Genomic DNA, 18,246 nt, shown 5'->3' on the forward strand with positions numbered 1-18,246 from the left:
TTTCAGAAAAGGTATTTTACTTTCACCATTTATAGTATTTTTACCATTAAATGTGCTGACATTTTTTACAGTGTAAGGTAATTCTATCCATTTACTAACACAGCACTAGGCCAGCTTTAACTAGAGCAGGTCATTCACACGTCAAAGTTCGTCATATCCAATTCTGCATTTTTCCAAAACGATCAAGTCAATATTTGAAGGTCTTTAAGCTGCTTTTTTTCTTTTTTTTTTTTTTAACTAGGTAGCGTAGTGGCAAGTGCTTCTTCCTCACACATTCAGCATCGTGCATTCAAAATCCATTGAAATGTTCCATTAAACAGATCGGACCCATGCAGTTTAGGAAGGAGACTTTTTGATGTTAACCAGATGCAGGACTTAAGAACAAGAGCTGCTCTTTGTTTTTGTACTTCCTAGAAATCCTAATAAGGATCTTTGCAGCAGCATTTTTAATTAACTGACAACTACAAACAGAACAATTTGAACAGCCTGTGAATAATGTATTGCAGTAGACAATTCTGTTATAAATAAAACATGAATTAGCTTCTTTGTATCTCATATACTTTGAAAGCATCATAATCTTTGTCAATTTTTTAACTGTAAAAATCTTCATTTAGTGTGTAAATGTGCTTGGTATGTTGTTAACAATAAGTCACCATGTTTAGGCCTACTGATTTTAAAAAGTGGCCATACCTTATGGCTCCTGTATTGTTATTATATTATCTGCTTACAAGTAAAAGCCATTATTACACATATTATACACCTACACCTCCACGTAGTAGTATGCAAAGTGAAAACAGTAATTGTCCAAGTACGGATACAGGAGAATACCAAATCAAACTCCTGAGCCCCCAGAAACACACTGCAAAAACAAGACATTATCACCAAAGGTCAGACAAAGCAGTTTGCTAATTACAGAAATACAATGGCGACTTCAGTTTCCGTCAGTTGATCCACAGATCTCAAACCAGTAGAGCACTTTTGGGATTAGGTGGAACAGAAGGTTCATAGAATGAATGTGTGATGAAAATGTACAGAGATTGCATGCTGTCGTCAAGTCATGCACGGGCCCAGACCTGTAGTGAATGTTTTCACCATCTTGTTGAATTGATGCCTCAGAGAATTCAAGTTGATCTGGAGGCAAAAGCATTTCCTGCCCAGTACTAGATAGGTGTAGTGCGTATTTGTAGTGTGTATTGCACTAATTCAGTTTAACCTGTCCAGCTTCTCATCTTGCTTTTTCCATCATATGATAATGAATGTATGCTCACTGAGCAATTCCTAGGACCACTGGACTAATACTGGGTAAGGGCCCCTTTTGCTCTCAAAATAGCCTCAGTTTTTCATATGGATTCCACAAGATGTTGAAAACATTTTTTTGAGATCCTGGTCCATGTTGACATGATTGCTTCACAAGTTCTGCCGATTTTTTTTTTTTTTTTTTTTTTTTTTTTTTTTTTTAGCTTCACATTCGTGCTGCTAATCTTCTGTTCCACCACATCCCAAAGGTGTGCTATTTGGTTCAGTTCCATTGACACATTGCCATGTTCCTGAAAATGGTTTAAAACAACTTGCTTCATGACAAGGTGCATTATCGTGCTGAAAGTAGCCGTTACAAGATGGGTTAATTGTGGTCATGGTGGGATGCACGTGGTCAGCAATAACACTCCGATAGGCTGTGGCATTTATGCGATTAATGATTGGTATTAATGGGCCCAATGTTTGCCAAGAAAACTTTCCCCATACCGTTACACCACCAGCAGCCTGCACTGTTGAAACCTAGCAGGGTGGGTGTATGGATTCATGCTGTTGACACCACATTCTGATCCTGTCTTCTGTGTGCCTGATCAGAAATCGAGATTCCATAGACCAGGCTTCATTTATCCTGCCTTCAACTGTCTGGTTTTGGTGCCGCTTTCTTCTGCTCTTGGGTGACAGGAGTAGAGCCCAACATGATCCTCTGCCGTTGAGGCCCACCTGCCTCAAGGTTCGAAGTGTTGTGCATTACTGTTCACCACAGTTGTAATAGCCCCCGCCTATTTGAGTGTTTTGCTCCATCGATACAATCCCCCTCGCGTTCTTAGATCCGCAGATCAGCTGCTTCTAACCGTTCCCAAGGCACGTTTCAAAGCTTGTGGCGAAAGGGCTTTCTCCGTCGGTGCACCCAGGCTCTGGAACTCCCTACCCTTAGTGGTTAGGCAAGCCACTTCAGTTGCCGCATTCAAAGTACGCTTAAAAACGCACTTCTTCACATTGGCTTTTAATTCTTAACTTGTTTCATTTTCTACTTGTTTTTTGTTATTTTCTCTATTTTATTGGGTCCTCTGACGTGTTTTTAGTTTCTTAGTTCAAATTCTCTCCTAATGTTTGCTTTTAATATTTTGTTTTTAGTCCTGTTTGTTTTAACTGTACAGCGCTTTGGTTGGTTGTAATGCTGTGTTTTTAAGCGCTCAACAAATAAATATGGTATGGTATGGTAAAGAGAGGTTTTCCGAGTTACTGTCCTCTTAAACCAATCAGATGATTCTCCTCTGATGTCCCATTAACGAGGTGTTTCCATGTGCTGCACTGATGCTCAATGGATGTTTTTTGTCTTTGTACCATTTTGAGTAAACCTCACAGACTGTTTGAAAGTCCCAAGGGATTAGCAGTTACAGAAATGCTCAAACTAGTCTGTCTTGTAGCAACAATTGTGCCATGGTCCAAATCGCTGAGGTCACTTTCTTTCCCACTAGTGTGATGTTTGATGTGGACAGTAACTGAAGCTCTTGGAATATATCTGTGTGATTCTTTTGGCATTGTGCTGCTGACAAACAATTGGCTGATTATCCATTTGTATGGATAAGCAGTCATACCACTTGCACTTCAGATGAAGTCATCCACTTGAACCTAACATGTCCAGGCTTGGCCAGTACTTGAATTGGAGACTATCTAGGAAAAGCTTGAGTTGCTGCTGAAGACGTGTTGATGAGGCCAGCAGGGTGTGAATGTGGATGCCAATGCCCCAGTGCATGGTGGCGACACTGTGCTGTAAAAATGGCGCTGTCATTCTGATGCAACGTAAAACCGTAGGTCCTAACTCTCTGTGGTCATAAAACATCCTTGAGCATCCTTTGTAAAGAGTAGGGTGTATCCCAATGTCCAGGCTAAATCGCCCACCACAGCCTAGTCATTCTGACCCCCCTAATCATCCCCCGTCTGTAACCTAATAGCTGATGTGTGGTGAGCGCACTGGCGCAAAAATGGCTGCTTTCTTTTCATCCATATGAATGCTACACATTAGTGGTGGTTGAATTGAGGGTAATGCTGAATTAAAAAGAAAGACCGAAAGAACGTGGTTTATTTTTAGAATGACAACTTCACCTGTTAGTAAGTTCTCCATTCTGATAAATACTTGTGTTTTTGTGAATCTGTAATTAGTAGAATACTGTAGCTGTAACATGAACCTGACGGGGACTGTATGGTCTTAGGCCGCTGTTCAGTAGGTAAACTGTTAGACATTCCCACAGGCATTTTTATAACAATATACAGGAGCGAAGGTACCAAGGTAATCATTTATCTCTGTTCATGTTTGTATATTTTGATTCCATCTGAGCTTTGATGGCAACAGGAGCAGTAAGAAAATTCAGAAGTTGTTGCCTTTGCAAAAAAGACTAGCCTGGCAGTTTTATGAGTAAAGGGGTCTTTGTGGCAATAAATACTACAGCTTTAGTGTTTGACATTTTGGCAGCGTGTGTGTTATTGAGTTTTGAAGAGGTGGCTGACTTTGCTATGAGGGATGCAAGAGTTTTGCTACAATGATCATGTAAATCATTTTATTTTGGCAGGAGGCGTTCATCAAAAATGGATGGGGAAATATTTGGAGTATATTTGTTGGTATATATTCTCTCAAATAATGAAAGACAGGCCATCACTCAGTGAGGGCAGAACATTTTATGAAAAACTCCATTGTTTGCACAGTATCTCCTTCATTCTTCTCACATCAAAGACATTGACTCGCCAGATTCAATTACAGGTTGCTCTGTCAGGAAGGATTCGTAAAGCAAGAGGTGTCAGGTGCACGTGTGTACAACTGTAGTCAGAAACGTTTATAGTCTGAGCTCATTCTTTGTTTTTGTTATGGTACGTGTTTTAAAGTCCTAAGGACAGAACCTCAGTGAATGCAGGTTGAATTTCTATCATACTGGTGCCAAGGCACATTGCGATCACACGAGTCTCTCAACATCAGGTTTCCATTTGGGCATGATGTATGTCAGATTCGTGTAGTCCTACTAGCCAACAAACACAGGTATCTCAAATTATTAATGTTAATCATTTTGACTATTATATATTGAATAGCTGAAGGCAATAGAATAAATAGCTCTAGCTTCTAAGCAGGGCTGAGGGAAACACAATTCCCTCTACATATACACCACTTTTACACGGAGAGGAGATGAAAATCAGCACTTAACGTGGAAGGAGACTGTCACCTACTAACAGGCATACCAGTTCTTTTCAGAATGTGTTTAATTGTGGCATGTAACACATAACATTGTCAGAGCATTACTCCTCTTTTCAAGTTCCTCAAATGTAAATTCTTGCTTATGAGAATTTTTAATAAGCGCCCCTTGAAATATTTTGAAGGCAACAAGATGTAGCTTAAATAAAATTAGATGAAATATTTATGATGTATTTCCCATCAGCTTCAATTTAACATAAGTCATTTTTGGACTGGTTTGCGTGTATAAAAAAAAAAACACCATTGTCAGTATTCTCCTAAACCAGCTAATCAGGGAAACTGTAAAATAGCATGTTGCCTTAAGAACATTAGAAAAATTATGACACGAACAGGCCATTCAGCTCAACTAGCTTGTCCATCCTATTCACCTCACTTGTCTAAAATATCATCAAGTTGTGATTTGAAGGTCCCAAAATATCCTGCTTTTCACCATACTTGATGATTAATTTCATGTGTGCTTTGGGTGGAAAAAAAAAATCTTTCTAAGGCCCTGTCCACACGGACATCTGAACTGAGCGTTTTTCTGCTGTCTGTTGTGTCAAGTGAGCGTGAATTGAATGGTGAGCTCATTGCAGTGAATCAGAAAGTCCACACAGGCTTTAACCACTTGTGTTCGGTCAGATGCATGTTTGGATGGCATCAAAAAAAGTTTTCATGCTTTTTCTTGGCGTTAATTTCTGCCAAAATCCTGATAAACATGAAGAAAATGTTTGTATTGCATCTACATGGCTTTCATGTAACATTCTACTGGACTGGATATGACCCACGATTACGTGTGTGTGTATGTATATATGTGTGTGTATGTATATATATATATATATATATATGTATGTATATGTATGTTTGTACACACATTTACACACATTATCATCAAAATAATAAGAATTCAAAACCATTTGTAGGTTTGTGCTAATGACGTAACTTTAGCTACTATGAATTATTAATGTCGATGGTTGAGGGCATACACGAATGCTGGTCATATATTTGCTTACTTCAAGGTGACAAGTAGCCGCTCTTCAGGGCTAACACTGATTCGTATATTGGTTGACCGGCATTTAATATGGTGCTAGACCAGCTTTTCTTTTTCGCATTTCTTCATAGATTACACACTGTGTAATCAGAAAGTAAACCCAGTAGTGGCGGTGATGTTTCCTCTGTCTACGGCACCGTGCCAGGAGGATTTTTAACACAATATTCAGGTCTAATAAAGCCAACTGGTCCATATTTTATGAATTCAATGAAGGATGAACCTCAAACCCCACAGGTTAAAAACGCAATGGACTGCCTGATAACTATCCTCACAAAGGAAAACACACAAAACTACAGTCTGGGCTGCAGGTTGGTGTTTACTGGAGGCAAACAAATGTAAATGTAACGTCATGTTGAAGTCAATTAAGCACCACTATAAAACACAGCTTAAAAGCCTGGGTTGCACAGAGCGCGTTCATTTAACCAAGATTTGAACGCCCATGTGGACAGGGCCTAACATTTGTGCAAAACCTGCCCTTAACAAGTTTACAACTGTGTCCTTGTATTCTTTTTGCAGACTTTATTTTGGAATCTTCATTCACTGTATGAATTCCTTTCATCTTTTTCAACACTTGAATCATGTTTTCATAAACTAAAAAGATTCAGCTTCTTCATCCTCTCCTCGTAGCTCATATCTCTTAGCCCCAGAATCTTTCTAGTTGCACTTCCCTGGACTTTCTGTAGTGTTGCGAAGTTTTTTTTTGTAATTTGGAGACTAAACCTGAACATTGTACTCCAAGTGAGGCCTCACTAATATGTGACATAACTTGGGCATTACCTTTCCTGGCTTGTACGTAACATCGTGACATGTAACCTATCCTCCTATTAGCTTTATTGATTGTTTCTGTACACTGTCTTAATGTAGATAGTGATAGGTCTGCTATGACTCCTTGGTCCTTCTCATTCAACTTTCAGACCTCTCATTATGTATTCAAATCTAACAATTGTATTTCCTACGTATAAGTTTTTACATTTGTTTACATTAAATTTCATCATCCAAAAATCCCCCAAAGCCTGTATGCTATCTTAAGTCCCTCTGTGACGGTTCAGCTTTATTCTACATTATCTGCCCTTGCACCTGTTTGGTATCATCTGCAAACGTAACCAGCTTATTGATTGTATTACTGTCCAGGTCAATTTTATATTTTAAAAAGAGCTACAGACCCAGCACAGATCTCTAAGGAACGCCACTTTTAACACCTAATTCTGAAAATGTTCCTCTTACCATTTCCCTTTGCTTCCTGTGCTTGAGCCAATTTTGTGCCCACCTACAAATCTGCCCATCCACTTCGTTTAGTGTGAATATGTAAAATTTGGACTTGGTAAAGTTTTGAATGCAGTGCAGTATTGACTAGGTACTCTCATAGCACCACCCTATAGCACCATGGCCAGCGGTTGTCATTATTACGCATTCTTCAGTTCTGTTAAAGAGGAAGACACCGAATATCTGCTCCCATGTGATAATTCAGAAACTGTTGCTCTGTCATTAAGGTTTGGCATACTTTGTAGTACAGTATGCTTGTCATTTGACACCTAGACCATACTGTACACGTCTAGTGTAGAGACCATGGGAAATATTCTTTTAGCGGGCTTCTGAAGAGATTAATAAAAGTTGTAAAAATAAAATCAGAAACTAAAGCGACACTGGCTGTCTTTCATTAAATAGAGTGTGCTATTTATTCAACATCTTTTCACTGAACACACTTACAAGTGAGGGCTTTTTATGTTCCCTAATTTTAAATACTCAACAGAAACTGCTTCTGTGCATAGTTGCTGAAGTAGGCTTTGTGCGCTTGCCAATTGAATTATTATTCTATTACAGCATTTGGTGTTCTGTGTTGTGTGTGCATTACAATTAATGCTCTAGCATTATCTGTTACACTTTTATTAGCTGCACTAGATAGCTTACATCTGCACCACCTCAAGTCTTTATTTTATTTTTTTGTGTGAAAGATAAAAAGGGATATCTTGATAGAGATTAATGGTACAAATACTGTTAACTCTCATAATCTGAGCGTAAGGTATTAGGTTTTCTTCATAATGTACTTTCCAGCTAATCTGAATGTGAAATATGAATTTGTGAGTACAGTTGTATTTAAATGCTGGTATCACTTAAGTAGAAATTGCTATTTTCTGAATAGATAAGGCCAAGGGGAAAAAATAGTGAATTCTTAAATGAATACATGGGAAGTTAACAAGATAATCAAATTGAATTGAAAAAAAGTGTTTTATAGAATATCTACAGTATGTTTATTTCAAAACTCCTTCTCTATAGATTCATTATCTATAACAAATGGTGGCTGTTCGTAGCTGCTGTGAGGTCTACCCAAGCAGTACAGAAACCGAGGTTTTAATCAAATCCAGCATGGTGTAGGAGTGCATTGAAGGGCAAGAACAAGGTAGCATTTTCACCATTGGCTTTTAATAATTGACAACAAAAGAGCAGTTTACTGGGTGTTCAGTGTCAGAGTTAAACTAATGGTTTGATATCAGAGGTGCTATGCAAGCTGAAATAAAGTAATTTTTTTATTCATTTTAATTGAAACAATTAACATCTTCATTAGACAAACCCAGTACACTGCACTATGTAAAAAATAATATACTAAATAACAGCCAGCATGGGTTTATGAGAGGAAGATCTTGCCAAGCCAATCTTTTTGATTTTTTTGAACAAGCAACTGCATTGGTTGACAAAAGCAAAGCAAATTACATAATTTACTTAGACTTTCAAATGACCTTTAACCCAGTCCTAGACCGAAGATTAAGTTTGAAACTAGAAGCTGTAGGCATCAGAGGTTACCGACTGAACTGGATCTCAGGCTGGATAAGAGTACCCCTAAGAGGACAGTGGGGGTAATAAGCCGAGTCCCTCAGGGGTCACTCTTGGGACTGTATCTGATTTCTGTTAATAAACTTGTGAAATTCACTGATGGTACTGAAATTGGAGAAATGGCAGACATTTAAGGAGGCAGCAAAGACAAATCAAGAAGTCTTGGACAAGCTTCATATCTTTGTGAAAACTTGGAAAATGCAGTTAAATGTAGAAACGTGCCAAGTGCTACACATGGGCAAAAGGAACATCAATTATAAATACAAGATGGTAGACACTGAGCTACAGGAAGCAACCACTGAAAGGTTAGATGGATACATATGGCAGTGACCTGGTCAGACCTACTAACATGTCGAATCCAAACTGCAAGAAAAAACTGATGCCTGATTTATTACTTTATTATTTGTGTTTGGGCCCCAGGAAATTGATTACTAAAACCTAGTGTTGAAGTCTTCCCAATAAAATAAAAATCATGCACGCAGAATGCAGGCTTGGGACACAACTTCAGTAGTTTGTCTCTGCGAGCCATATACTGGATTGTCACTGCTTGTTTCTGCAGCAGTGGGACTGACAATAAATGCTTTCTATTGGGCTGTAAGGTAAAATGACAGTGGGCTGAATTGAGTTGAATTGAACTAACCTTCAACTTACACTGAACCTGACTGCGATTTCAGCCAGGGATTATAGCGGGATCTATGTTCCAGTCGAAACACAACTGTGTGACTTAGTTGTTTATGTGGCTGGTACTCATCACTTTGTTATGACATACATACATCAGCTTGACTGTCTTTTAAACTGCATGGCAAGTGACTAGCAGCAGAGGAATTAAACTAGAATGGCCTGTTATGATTTTTGTAAGAACTTTTTTTTTTTTTTTTTTCTTTTAAACACCTGGTCTGATCAACTGTTTTTGAACTGTATAACCTTTATTTATAATAATCTTTTTACAAGACTTGTGTAGTGGAGCTTTATAATAGGTGAAGAAAATATACCTCTCTTCTGTACAACTTTACACCCACTACCAGTCTCTGGCAAATGATAATGACCTATAAGGATACTGAAGGAACATACTGTACTACTGTATACAAAATAAATATTAGAAATATGAAGCAAGTTTTTTTTTTTTTTTTTTTTTACTGTAGTTCTGAAGATCCTCCCAAACACCAGCGTATGCCAGCAGGCTGATATAGCACCATTGTTTGGCATGCAGTGCAAGTATAATTACCCAGAAGTCCACTTATTAGATTGCTGATTTCATTGTGTTGGGATATATGAGATATGTGTGACTTGAAATGTCAAAAAGAGGGAATGGTGCAGCTACAGCAATCATCGCGAAAGATATGATTGAGAGGGCATGGAAAGAAAAGCAAAGAGCATTTCTTTGGGGTCTTCAGAGGAATGACAGGTGCTGAAATCGAGACTTATTAAGATAAGAGAAAAAAAAAATGTTTTCTTTGTTTTCAAGCAGAACATACAGGTATTTTTTAATATTTACTGGGCCAAACTTTGAGAAATCAATCAATTCTTTATATTTCCTCTCTGTTGTCTATTATTTATGCCTTCTTTTTCTAGAGTTGCTCTACACAGTTTAGCTCTTTTTCATATTAGCGTAATACTTTGCAGGTTGTGTCTTGCTAGTACCTTTTAAAAATTCTGTTACATGAATTTTGTAGATGGGGCAGTGGTCATTTCTCTAGTTGCCTTTTTGTGTTGGTGGTTCTGGTCAGAATCCCAGATAGCCAGTGCTTATCTCCACAACGTGAGGGAGGAACTTTGTTTGCTTTTTCAATCCGTTACAAAGATTTGGGGGTATTGGATCATTAGTTTTACGTATAGTCATTTGAAAAAGGATCTACTTTATTATAAAAAAAAAAAAATATGGACATGTGACGATTTAAGCAGTATCTACAGATAAAGGTGAAATAAAAAACATCATGTGACATTTACATTTTGTAGTCTATTGTAAGTTGCAAATAAATGCAAATTACACCTGTGGAAAAAGTGAGTGGACTCCTAAATGTGTCAACTTTAGCTAAAATTACTGTTTAAAAATGGAGGTCATACCTTGATATGTCCACATATATTAAAAAATTGGGAGTGGTCTTTCTCGTATACTCGGTTATGGGGATGGATATTTGAGGAGTAAACCGCGAGACAATGATTATATTTTTATATTATGTACATTAAAGAACCATCAACAACAAATCAAATTAATAATATATTGAACAATTATTATAAAAAGTAAAGTTGAATAAATCGGACTCTGTAGCTGCATGAATGAAAGGTAAAGTACCAGTTCCAGTTTAGTGGAAATAGCCCAAAAGTTGATAGAAATCGAGGTTTTGTACCTAATACTTGTGTGCAAAATTTGGTTGACCGAAGTGAAAGCTTTTTGTTAATGGTTTGTATTATGCCTTCTAACTGTACAAAAAGCAAGCTTTCCACCTTGCCAGAAAGATCTGTTTTATGCCAAGTGTGGAGAAATGGAAGTAATACATAATATAGATATTATTATTGATGTTACAATTCCTTTCACTGGATTACACTTTTGTCAGATAGTCTCTGCCTATTTCTTTTTAAGAACATTTAAACCAAGCACCTTCAAGATTTCCTTGTTTTCCTTTGATCAACATGTCATGTCAACACTCCATTATCTTGTCTGCAAAGAAGAAATGCAATTGCAGAAAATCTGCTGATCTTTTTATCTCCTTTTTCCCCTCTCCATATTTGATAATATTTTCTATTATATAAGGAATATTATTTACTCAGTCGAATGAAGAAAAAGCCTGTAATTCCTCTGAGGGACTTCTACTATTGTGATGGATCACAGAAGTGAAACTTGTCTACTTGAATAACTTCAACATAACCCCTTTAACAGAATCACAGCTTTAAAATGATTGCCTATACTGAGCGCTTCATATTTTTATAGTAATCGTATGAGTGTGCAAATGACAGGACTGATGTTCTCATTTTGTCACAGATGTATTCTGATTACGTTTCTGACTTCAGTGCGTGTAATGCTGATTCCCCTTCTTCACGACTTGACAGCTGATGAACCATCTTCTTAAATTCTTACTTTCTGTGAAAATTAAAGTACGGTTATTATTTTTCTTTGTCCAGCATCTCCAGGTTTCACATGCTTTTTTGTACTAACTGCTTTACTGCTGTTCAGAATGGAGAAATATGATGAGAAATTTCAGGCCTGAAGGAAGTCATTGAAATGGAGAGCACTGCTGTTTTTGTGTCGGGAGTTGTGAAGTGTGCAGTTATCACAGCTCCAGGCCACCATGTTGTTTTAAATGTTGTGTAGCTCTCTTTCTCTAACCCCCTACTTTATTTCTCCCAAGAGGCATAAGATAAAAAAGGTACTGTGCAACTTTAATAATGTGCTGCAGAATAAACTAACCATTCTTCTGTGATGTAGCTAGGCAATGTTGTCTTTTTAAACTCTGCCACCCCCTCGTGTAAATTCTTGTATGGGCAAAAATAAGACCCCCAGCACTGCCACCTCCATGTCTTGTTCTGAAGTCTGAATTATTTAAACACTATTTCTCCTTATTGCACTTTGACAAAAAGTGCAAAGTCCTTAGAAAGCAGCTGGGAGTGTAACTTGTGTCGTAGATCCATAGTGTGGCTCAGTCTCTCTAGTTCCTTGGGGTCTGCTCCCTGTCTGACACTTCCTTCTGAAAAAAGAGAATGTTACCAAGGGAGTGTAGCAAGCACTGAAATCCCATTTTTCAAGTAAAGGGCGTCTGTTGCAAAGTCATATATTACAATCTAAACTTGTAGACTACCATTCTGAATTTTGTTGTGCTGTGATATCTTTACCATGTTGCTACCAATACGAATATATTTAAAATTTTGGAACAGAGGTTAAGTTATTTCCACACTGAAAAGGAGAGAAGGTTAAAAGTCACATTTCAGGCTGTGTATCCATCAAAAGGTATGCAACTGAAAAGGAAAGAGCAGGTAACCTAGGAGGGAGCAAAGCCAGGGCAGATGAAAGGAAAAAAAAGGTGAGAGTAGCTGAGACAAAGCTGACATTAGAAAAGATGAAGGGAGAGATCAGCAAGTTGGTCAGTCATTAAGATCTGGAGAAATATGAGATGCCAGGCTGAGAACAAGTGAAGTGTAGGAGTGATCTGCAGTAGGCTTTGTAAGGTCTCCAAAGTGCTCCTTGCAGCCGCTTGTGAGTTGTGTCCCTGCTTCACCAACGTAGATGGCCTTGACACGTCCTACAAGATGTGCAGTCAATAAAATTTTGAGACTGGTAAGATACCCATTGTTTAATATTGTGTTTTAAATTCTAACTTGTGTTACAATATCCTTCAAGGATAGATTATGTGATCTTGCAGTGTACTGAAGTGTATTATAAAATATGCAAATTATTCCATTTTTGTGCATTGCAATATATTTTCCAAAATGTAGTTCTCAATATATTTTAAAATGCCTAGAATAATATATTGTAAGACACATTGTATTATAAAAATATATTGCAGTATATTTTTAAATAAAATTCTCAATTCTTTTTATAATATACTTTATATTGTATTTTAGAGAATATAGATGTTTTAATATATGTCATTTTTGTATACTACGCTATATTTTAAGAATATAATAACATGACATTAAAAATGTTATATAATAATTATCCCCCAGGTGTTTCTGAGATCCAGCCTAGACAAGATCGCACTATGACCCAGCACAAATCCTAACCCCAGTGTAGTAAGGCCATAACCCATAACGTTTTGTCATCACTATGGGACTTGGTGTCTAAATGATAACTAGAAGTTGGCGATTTCAAATAAATTGCATCTAGTATAAACTAAGTTTACTCAAATTAACAAGCACACAATGGGGTGACAAGAAAACAAAACCAAAATGTACCCTTAGGCTGCTGTTTAGTGGCCCTTGAGATTTGTCAGGCTTCAGGGTTTACAGCTCGTGGACTGGAAGGTCCAGGGTTCGTTGCCCACAGTGGGCATCTTTGCAGAACTATGGGTGGAAAAGGAGACATAAGGGTCAGTGATTGTGGTCCTTGGTGTCCCAGAAGGTGACCTTCTGACAGTATATATGGTTAATGTACAGCACTATGGTCAACATTTACTGTGTTGAAATGTGCTTTATAAATAAAATATTTATTAGTTGATTGATTAATAAGCCAACTGTAACAACCAGAAGACACACCGAATAAAGTAAAATGTACAGTATGTATGAAAATCTTAGATGTGATGAACTGGTAGAGCCAGTCATCTAGAGTTGTCACCTTTTCTTATGACAGTGATGAGGATTAAAGCCAATTAGCTGTCACAAATCGGGTTGTTACGTTGTAGACCTGTTAAAGGTTGCCAAGCGGAATGCAGACATCCTCTAATTGTTAGCGAAAGTTTACATGTGTATTGTTTCCATAGTCCTAACCAGATCAATGCCATTTGGAGGAGGCTGGTGGAGTGAGGGTGGTGTGCTGTGATGGTAGGCTTCATGAATTGCCCCCCCATTTTTTGTGTTTGAGGCAAGTAAGCAGCACCTGTGGTCTTTAGAGGACTATATCAGGCTGCAAATGCATGCACAATCAGCACTGTAATTCTGACTAGACTGCAAATCATTGTTGCTTGACAGCTGTTTTTGTCAATCCTAATCTTTATTCAAGATTATATTATGTAAATTACTGAGATATTTGTATCCTTTCCCTGTTAATACATACTGTTGGGCTGATTATCTCAAGCCACTTCACACAGCTCTATTTTAATATTTCCAGCAAGCTGTTAACTGAAATACTAGCATTCAAATTCAGTCCCATCATTTTTTCATGTGCCTGTTTTACTATTTCTGTTATACTTCTAGAAGTACCAAATAATAAACGTGACACAGTTCACAGATAACTTCACAGTAATGGAATTGCTTATTTAGTTGGTAAGGGCATTCCATTTTTACACTGTCTGGAACGCCTGAAAGCTGGCTATGTATGTTCTCAGACTCGGGAATATACACTTTTTATATTTCATTGAATTTTGAAAAAGCTTTTGAATTACTTAACGTGAGAACAATATTGGAAGAGCTAGAATTAAGTAGAGGAAGCACATGTTGGCAATAGATGTTGAGGTCTGATTTAGTACTTTACTCAATTTCTGCTGTTTTCTGTGTTACCTACTGCATTTGGTCAGCCATTATTTCTAAAGCCTCTAATTGTTTTTTTAAGCATGCTAATATACTGCAGCTTTACCGTGCGGGTTTAGTTGTTTTTGTTGTTCATCTTCAAAATTCTAGTTCTCATGTGTTACATGTTATTTATTTACCATAGTGCCAAATATAAGCATATTTCTTTAATGAAATATAGATCTGTAATAATGACATTTTATGCATTATCTTTATGTTCCACACACTATACATTATATAGTCAGTTGTGAAAAAATGTTATATGTCCTAAATAAATTAATTCTATGCAAAACCTTTATGTACCATGTTTTATACTGTTTGTCAAGAATTGGAAATCAATTTAAAATAATTGCCTTTTATGTGCATTGTTTTTTAATTATTTGGATTTCATCCTTCTACTATAATTACATTTTATGTGCTATCTTTATATACCATGTATTGTACATTATGTGCAATTACTAGGTAATCAGCCATCTTTATGTACCATGTACTTAACATTCCCCGTTATATAAATTGAATCTTATACATTCAAAAGTAATTGCATTTTATGTGTCATATTTATGTACCGTGTACAGTATGTAATTACTCTTAAATCTTATACTTGTGGAATTAACACACTTTTATCTCTTGTGTGCTGCAGAGAGTAAGCAAATCACATTATTGGGTGACATACAGCTCTTACAGTAACCATATGCAATTTACAGAATTATGCATATTGTATCAGTAATGTGTGTGTGCTTGTATAATTGTGTGTGTGTGTGTGTGTGTGTGTGTGTGTGTGTGTATATATATATATATATATATATATATAATATATAATGTGTGCGTATAGTTCTCTTTACTTTGACTTGCATTTCTCTTTTTTGTTCCCACTTTCAGCACTGCTTTTTAAGCTCCAGAGACAAACCAATATCCTCTTCTTAAAAAAAAAAAAGACTTGTTTCAGAATGTTGTGTAAAGAGACAAAACCACAAACATCTCATAACGTTTATATACTGTACATTTGTATGTGTCTGGATATGGTTTTAAATGAGAAACATGAAGATCAATGACAGCATAAATTGTGCCTAATAATATCCTTTTGCAGTCTTCCCTTAATCTTCTTTGTGTTCACTGATCTAATTCAGCAGTTTTACTAAATGGAATATTGTTGGCCTGATTTAGTAGGGCAAGGTCCATTAATTAATATTTATGTAGCTCTTTTAAAATGATATCACCAGAAAGGGATCAAGGAAACCCAATCCCTTGCTTTTATAGTACAGTCCTGGGAGATATCATTGCCAGGAGCAGCGTAAGATTAATTTAAGCTGTTATGTTAGTCTCCTATCCAATCACTTTATTACCATTACTCTATAATGAAGAGATACAGGTATTAGCCAATTTAAATAAGATGGGGGCAATCTGATTAGCTGCAAAGAAAAAGGTGAAGAAGCACTTTAGCATTAATATAGAAAACACAAATGTGACAGGAGCAAGGGTTCTTTCTAATCAAGCAGTTCATTACTACCCTGTAAGGGCCGATGGGAATTTACCCCAAAGACGCTTTTAATGAATGATATTACAAATTGAAACAATCCAAGTATTATAAGTGTATTTTGCAGTCATTTCTTCAAATTGCAGGTGGTACATGGGTGCACTGGTTGAATCTCAACACAGAATCATGATTGGCCTGCTTTATTGAAGTGTTTTTAGTTTTTATTCACACTGAACGCTTCACAATTAAGTACTCACTGAGCAAATTCTCCGAACCACTATACTAATAATGTGTAGGGCCTCTTTTTGCTCTCGGAACACCCTCAGTTCTTCATAAGTTACATCCCACCAAAACGCTGGACACATTGGTTTCAGATTCCAGGCTACATTGACATGATTGCATCTCAGTTTTTACAGATTTGTCTGCTGCACATGGTGACTGGGATGACCACTAAAGAACACTGAACACATTGTCATGTTCATAAAACCATTCTGAGATGACATTTTCTTTGTGACATGGTGGCCAATGATAAATTGTGACCATGAAGGAATACACATGGTCATCAACAATACTGTAATAGCCTGTGGCATTCAGGCAATAACTGATTGGTATTAATGGGCCCAAAATGTGTCAAGAGAATATTCCACGCACCATTACACCACCACCACCAGCAGCCTGGAATGTTGACCTAAAGCAGGTTGGGTGCATGGATTCATGTTGTTGGTACCAAATTCTAATTCTGTACAGGCTGTGTGCTTTCAGTCTTCATCCATCCAGTTTTGGTGAGCTTGTGCCCACTGCAGACTCAACTGTTTGTTCTTGGCTGACGGGTGGAATGTGATGTGGTCGTCCTGCTGTTGTAGCCCATCCAACATTAAGGTTCAACATGTTGTGCAATCTGAGATGCTTTTCTGTTCTCCACAGTTGTACAGAGTGGTTGTCTGAGTTACCGTAGCCTTTCTGTCAGCTTGAATCAGCCAGGCCATTCTCCTCTGACCCCTCTCATCAACAAGGCATTGCTGTTCACTGAATTTGTTTTTCGCACCATTTTGAATTAACTCTGGAAACTGTTGTGTGTGAAAATCCCAGGATATCAGCAATTACAGAAGTACTCAAAGCAGCCTGTCTGGTACCAACAATCATGCCACAGTCAAAATCACTGTGAACACATTTTTTCCACCTGTTCTGAAGTCTGATGCGATCATTAACGGAAGTTCCTGACCTGTACCTACACTGCAAAAAATGAAATCTTAACAAGCCAGAAAATCTTGAAAAGAAATAATAGATCTTGTTTTTTTATTTTAAGAATAACTAACTTAAGTAGATTTGTATGTGTAAGATATATAATCTCATTTTTAGAAAATTTAACAAGTTAACAAGTTAAACTTTCTCACTATATTGGCAGATAACAAGAAAAAGGTATTAGAATCAAGCAAAATTAAAACAAGAAAAAGGTATTAGAATCAAGCAAAATTAAAACAAGAAAAAGGTATTAGAATCAAGCAAAATTATCTGCCAATATAGTGAGAAAGTTTAACTTGTTAACTTGTTAAATTTTCTAAAAATGAGATTATATATCTTACACATAGAAATCTACTCAAGTCAGTTATTCTTAAAATAAAAAAACAAGATCTATTTTCAAGATTTTCTGGCTTGTTAAGATTTCATTTTTTGCAGTGTACATGACTTTATGCACTGTGCTGCTGGCACATGATTGGCTGAATAGATAATTGCATGGATGAACCAATCTACAGTTGTTCCTAATGATTTGCTCAGTGAATTTATATTCTTTCAAGCTACTGGTTCATTCTGGGTAAATGATGTTTACAAACTGGTGATACCTTATTGGCATGGAAAAAAATATAAAGACAATACCGGTAGTCATCCCAATTGCTTACAATGTGAATGAAACTAATGGTAACGGTAAATCAGTGTAGGATTACATAGGAAAACCTTTACACTCCTTATTATCTGTTTGTTTTCAACTTGTGACATTTTTATGAAAGCACCATGATAGTAAGGGGGTTGCTTCATTGACTCGTAGCTGGAGTGCCTTCTGAATGGACTTTTTAATGCTCCCACTGTCCACAGATACACCATTAGATAGGCTGAGAATGTAAAGTGTATGAGGATTAACTGATTGTGAGCCTTCAAGTTTTTTATTATGGGTTGTATAGCTTTTTTTTTTTTTTCTTCCCCCAGCTGTTTCTTCTCTCCTGTCATTTTAGCGTTACAGTGGAGTAAAGTTTTCCTGTGCATGAC

The 18,246-nt window shown here is 37.0% G+C and overlaps 1 protein-coding gene across 5 annotated transcripts in view; it reads left to right on the plus strand.

Moving 5' to 3' along the window:
• The window catches only part of rbfox3a (RNA binding fox-1 homolog 3a), a 1,290,878-nt gene that overhangs the window by 786,768 nt on the left and 485,864 nt on the right, over nucleotides 1–18,246 (plus strand). The gene's annotated exons all lie outside the window — the stretch shown is intronic.

Source organism: Erpetoichthys calabaricus, chromosome 14, assembly GCF_900747795.2.
Source record: "Erpetoichthys calabaricus chromosome 14, fErpCal1.3, whole genome shotgun sequence".
NCBI classification, from domain to species: domain Eukaryota; kingdom Metazoa; phylum Chordata; class Cladistia; order Polypteriformes; family Polypteridae; genus Erpetoichthys; species Erpetoichthys calabaricus.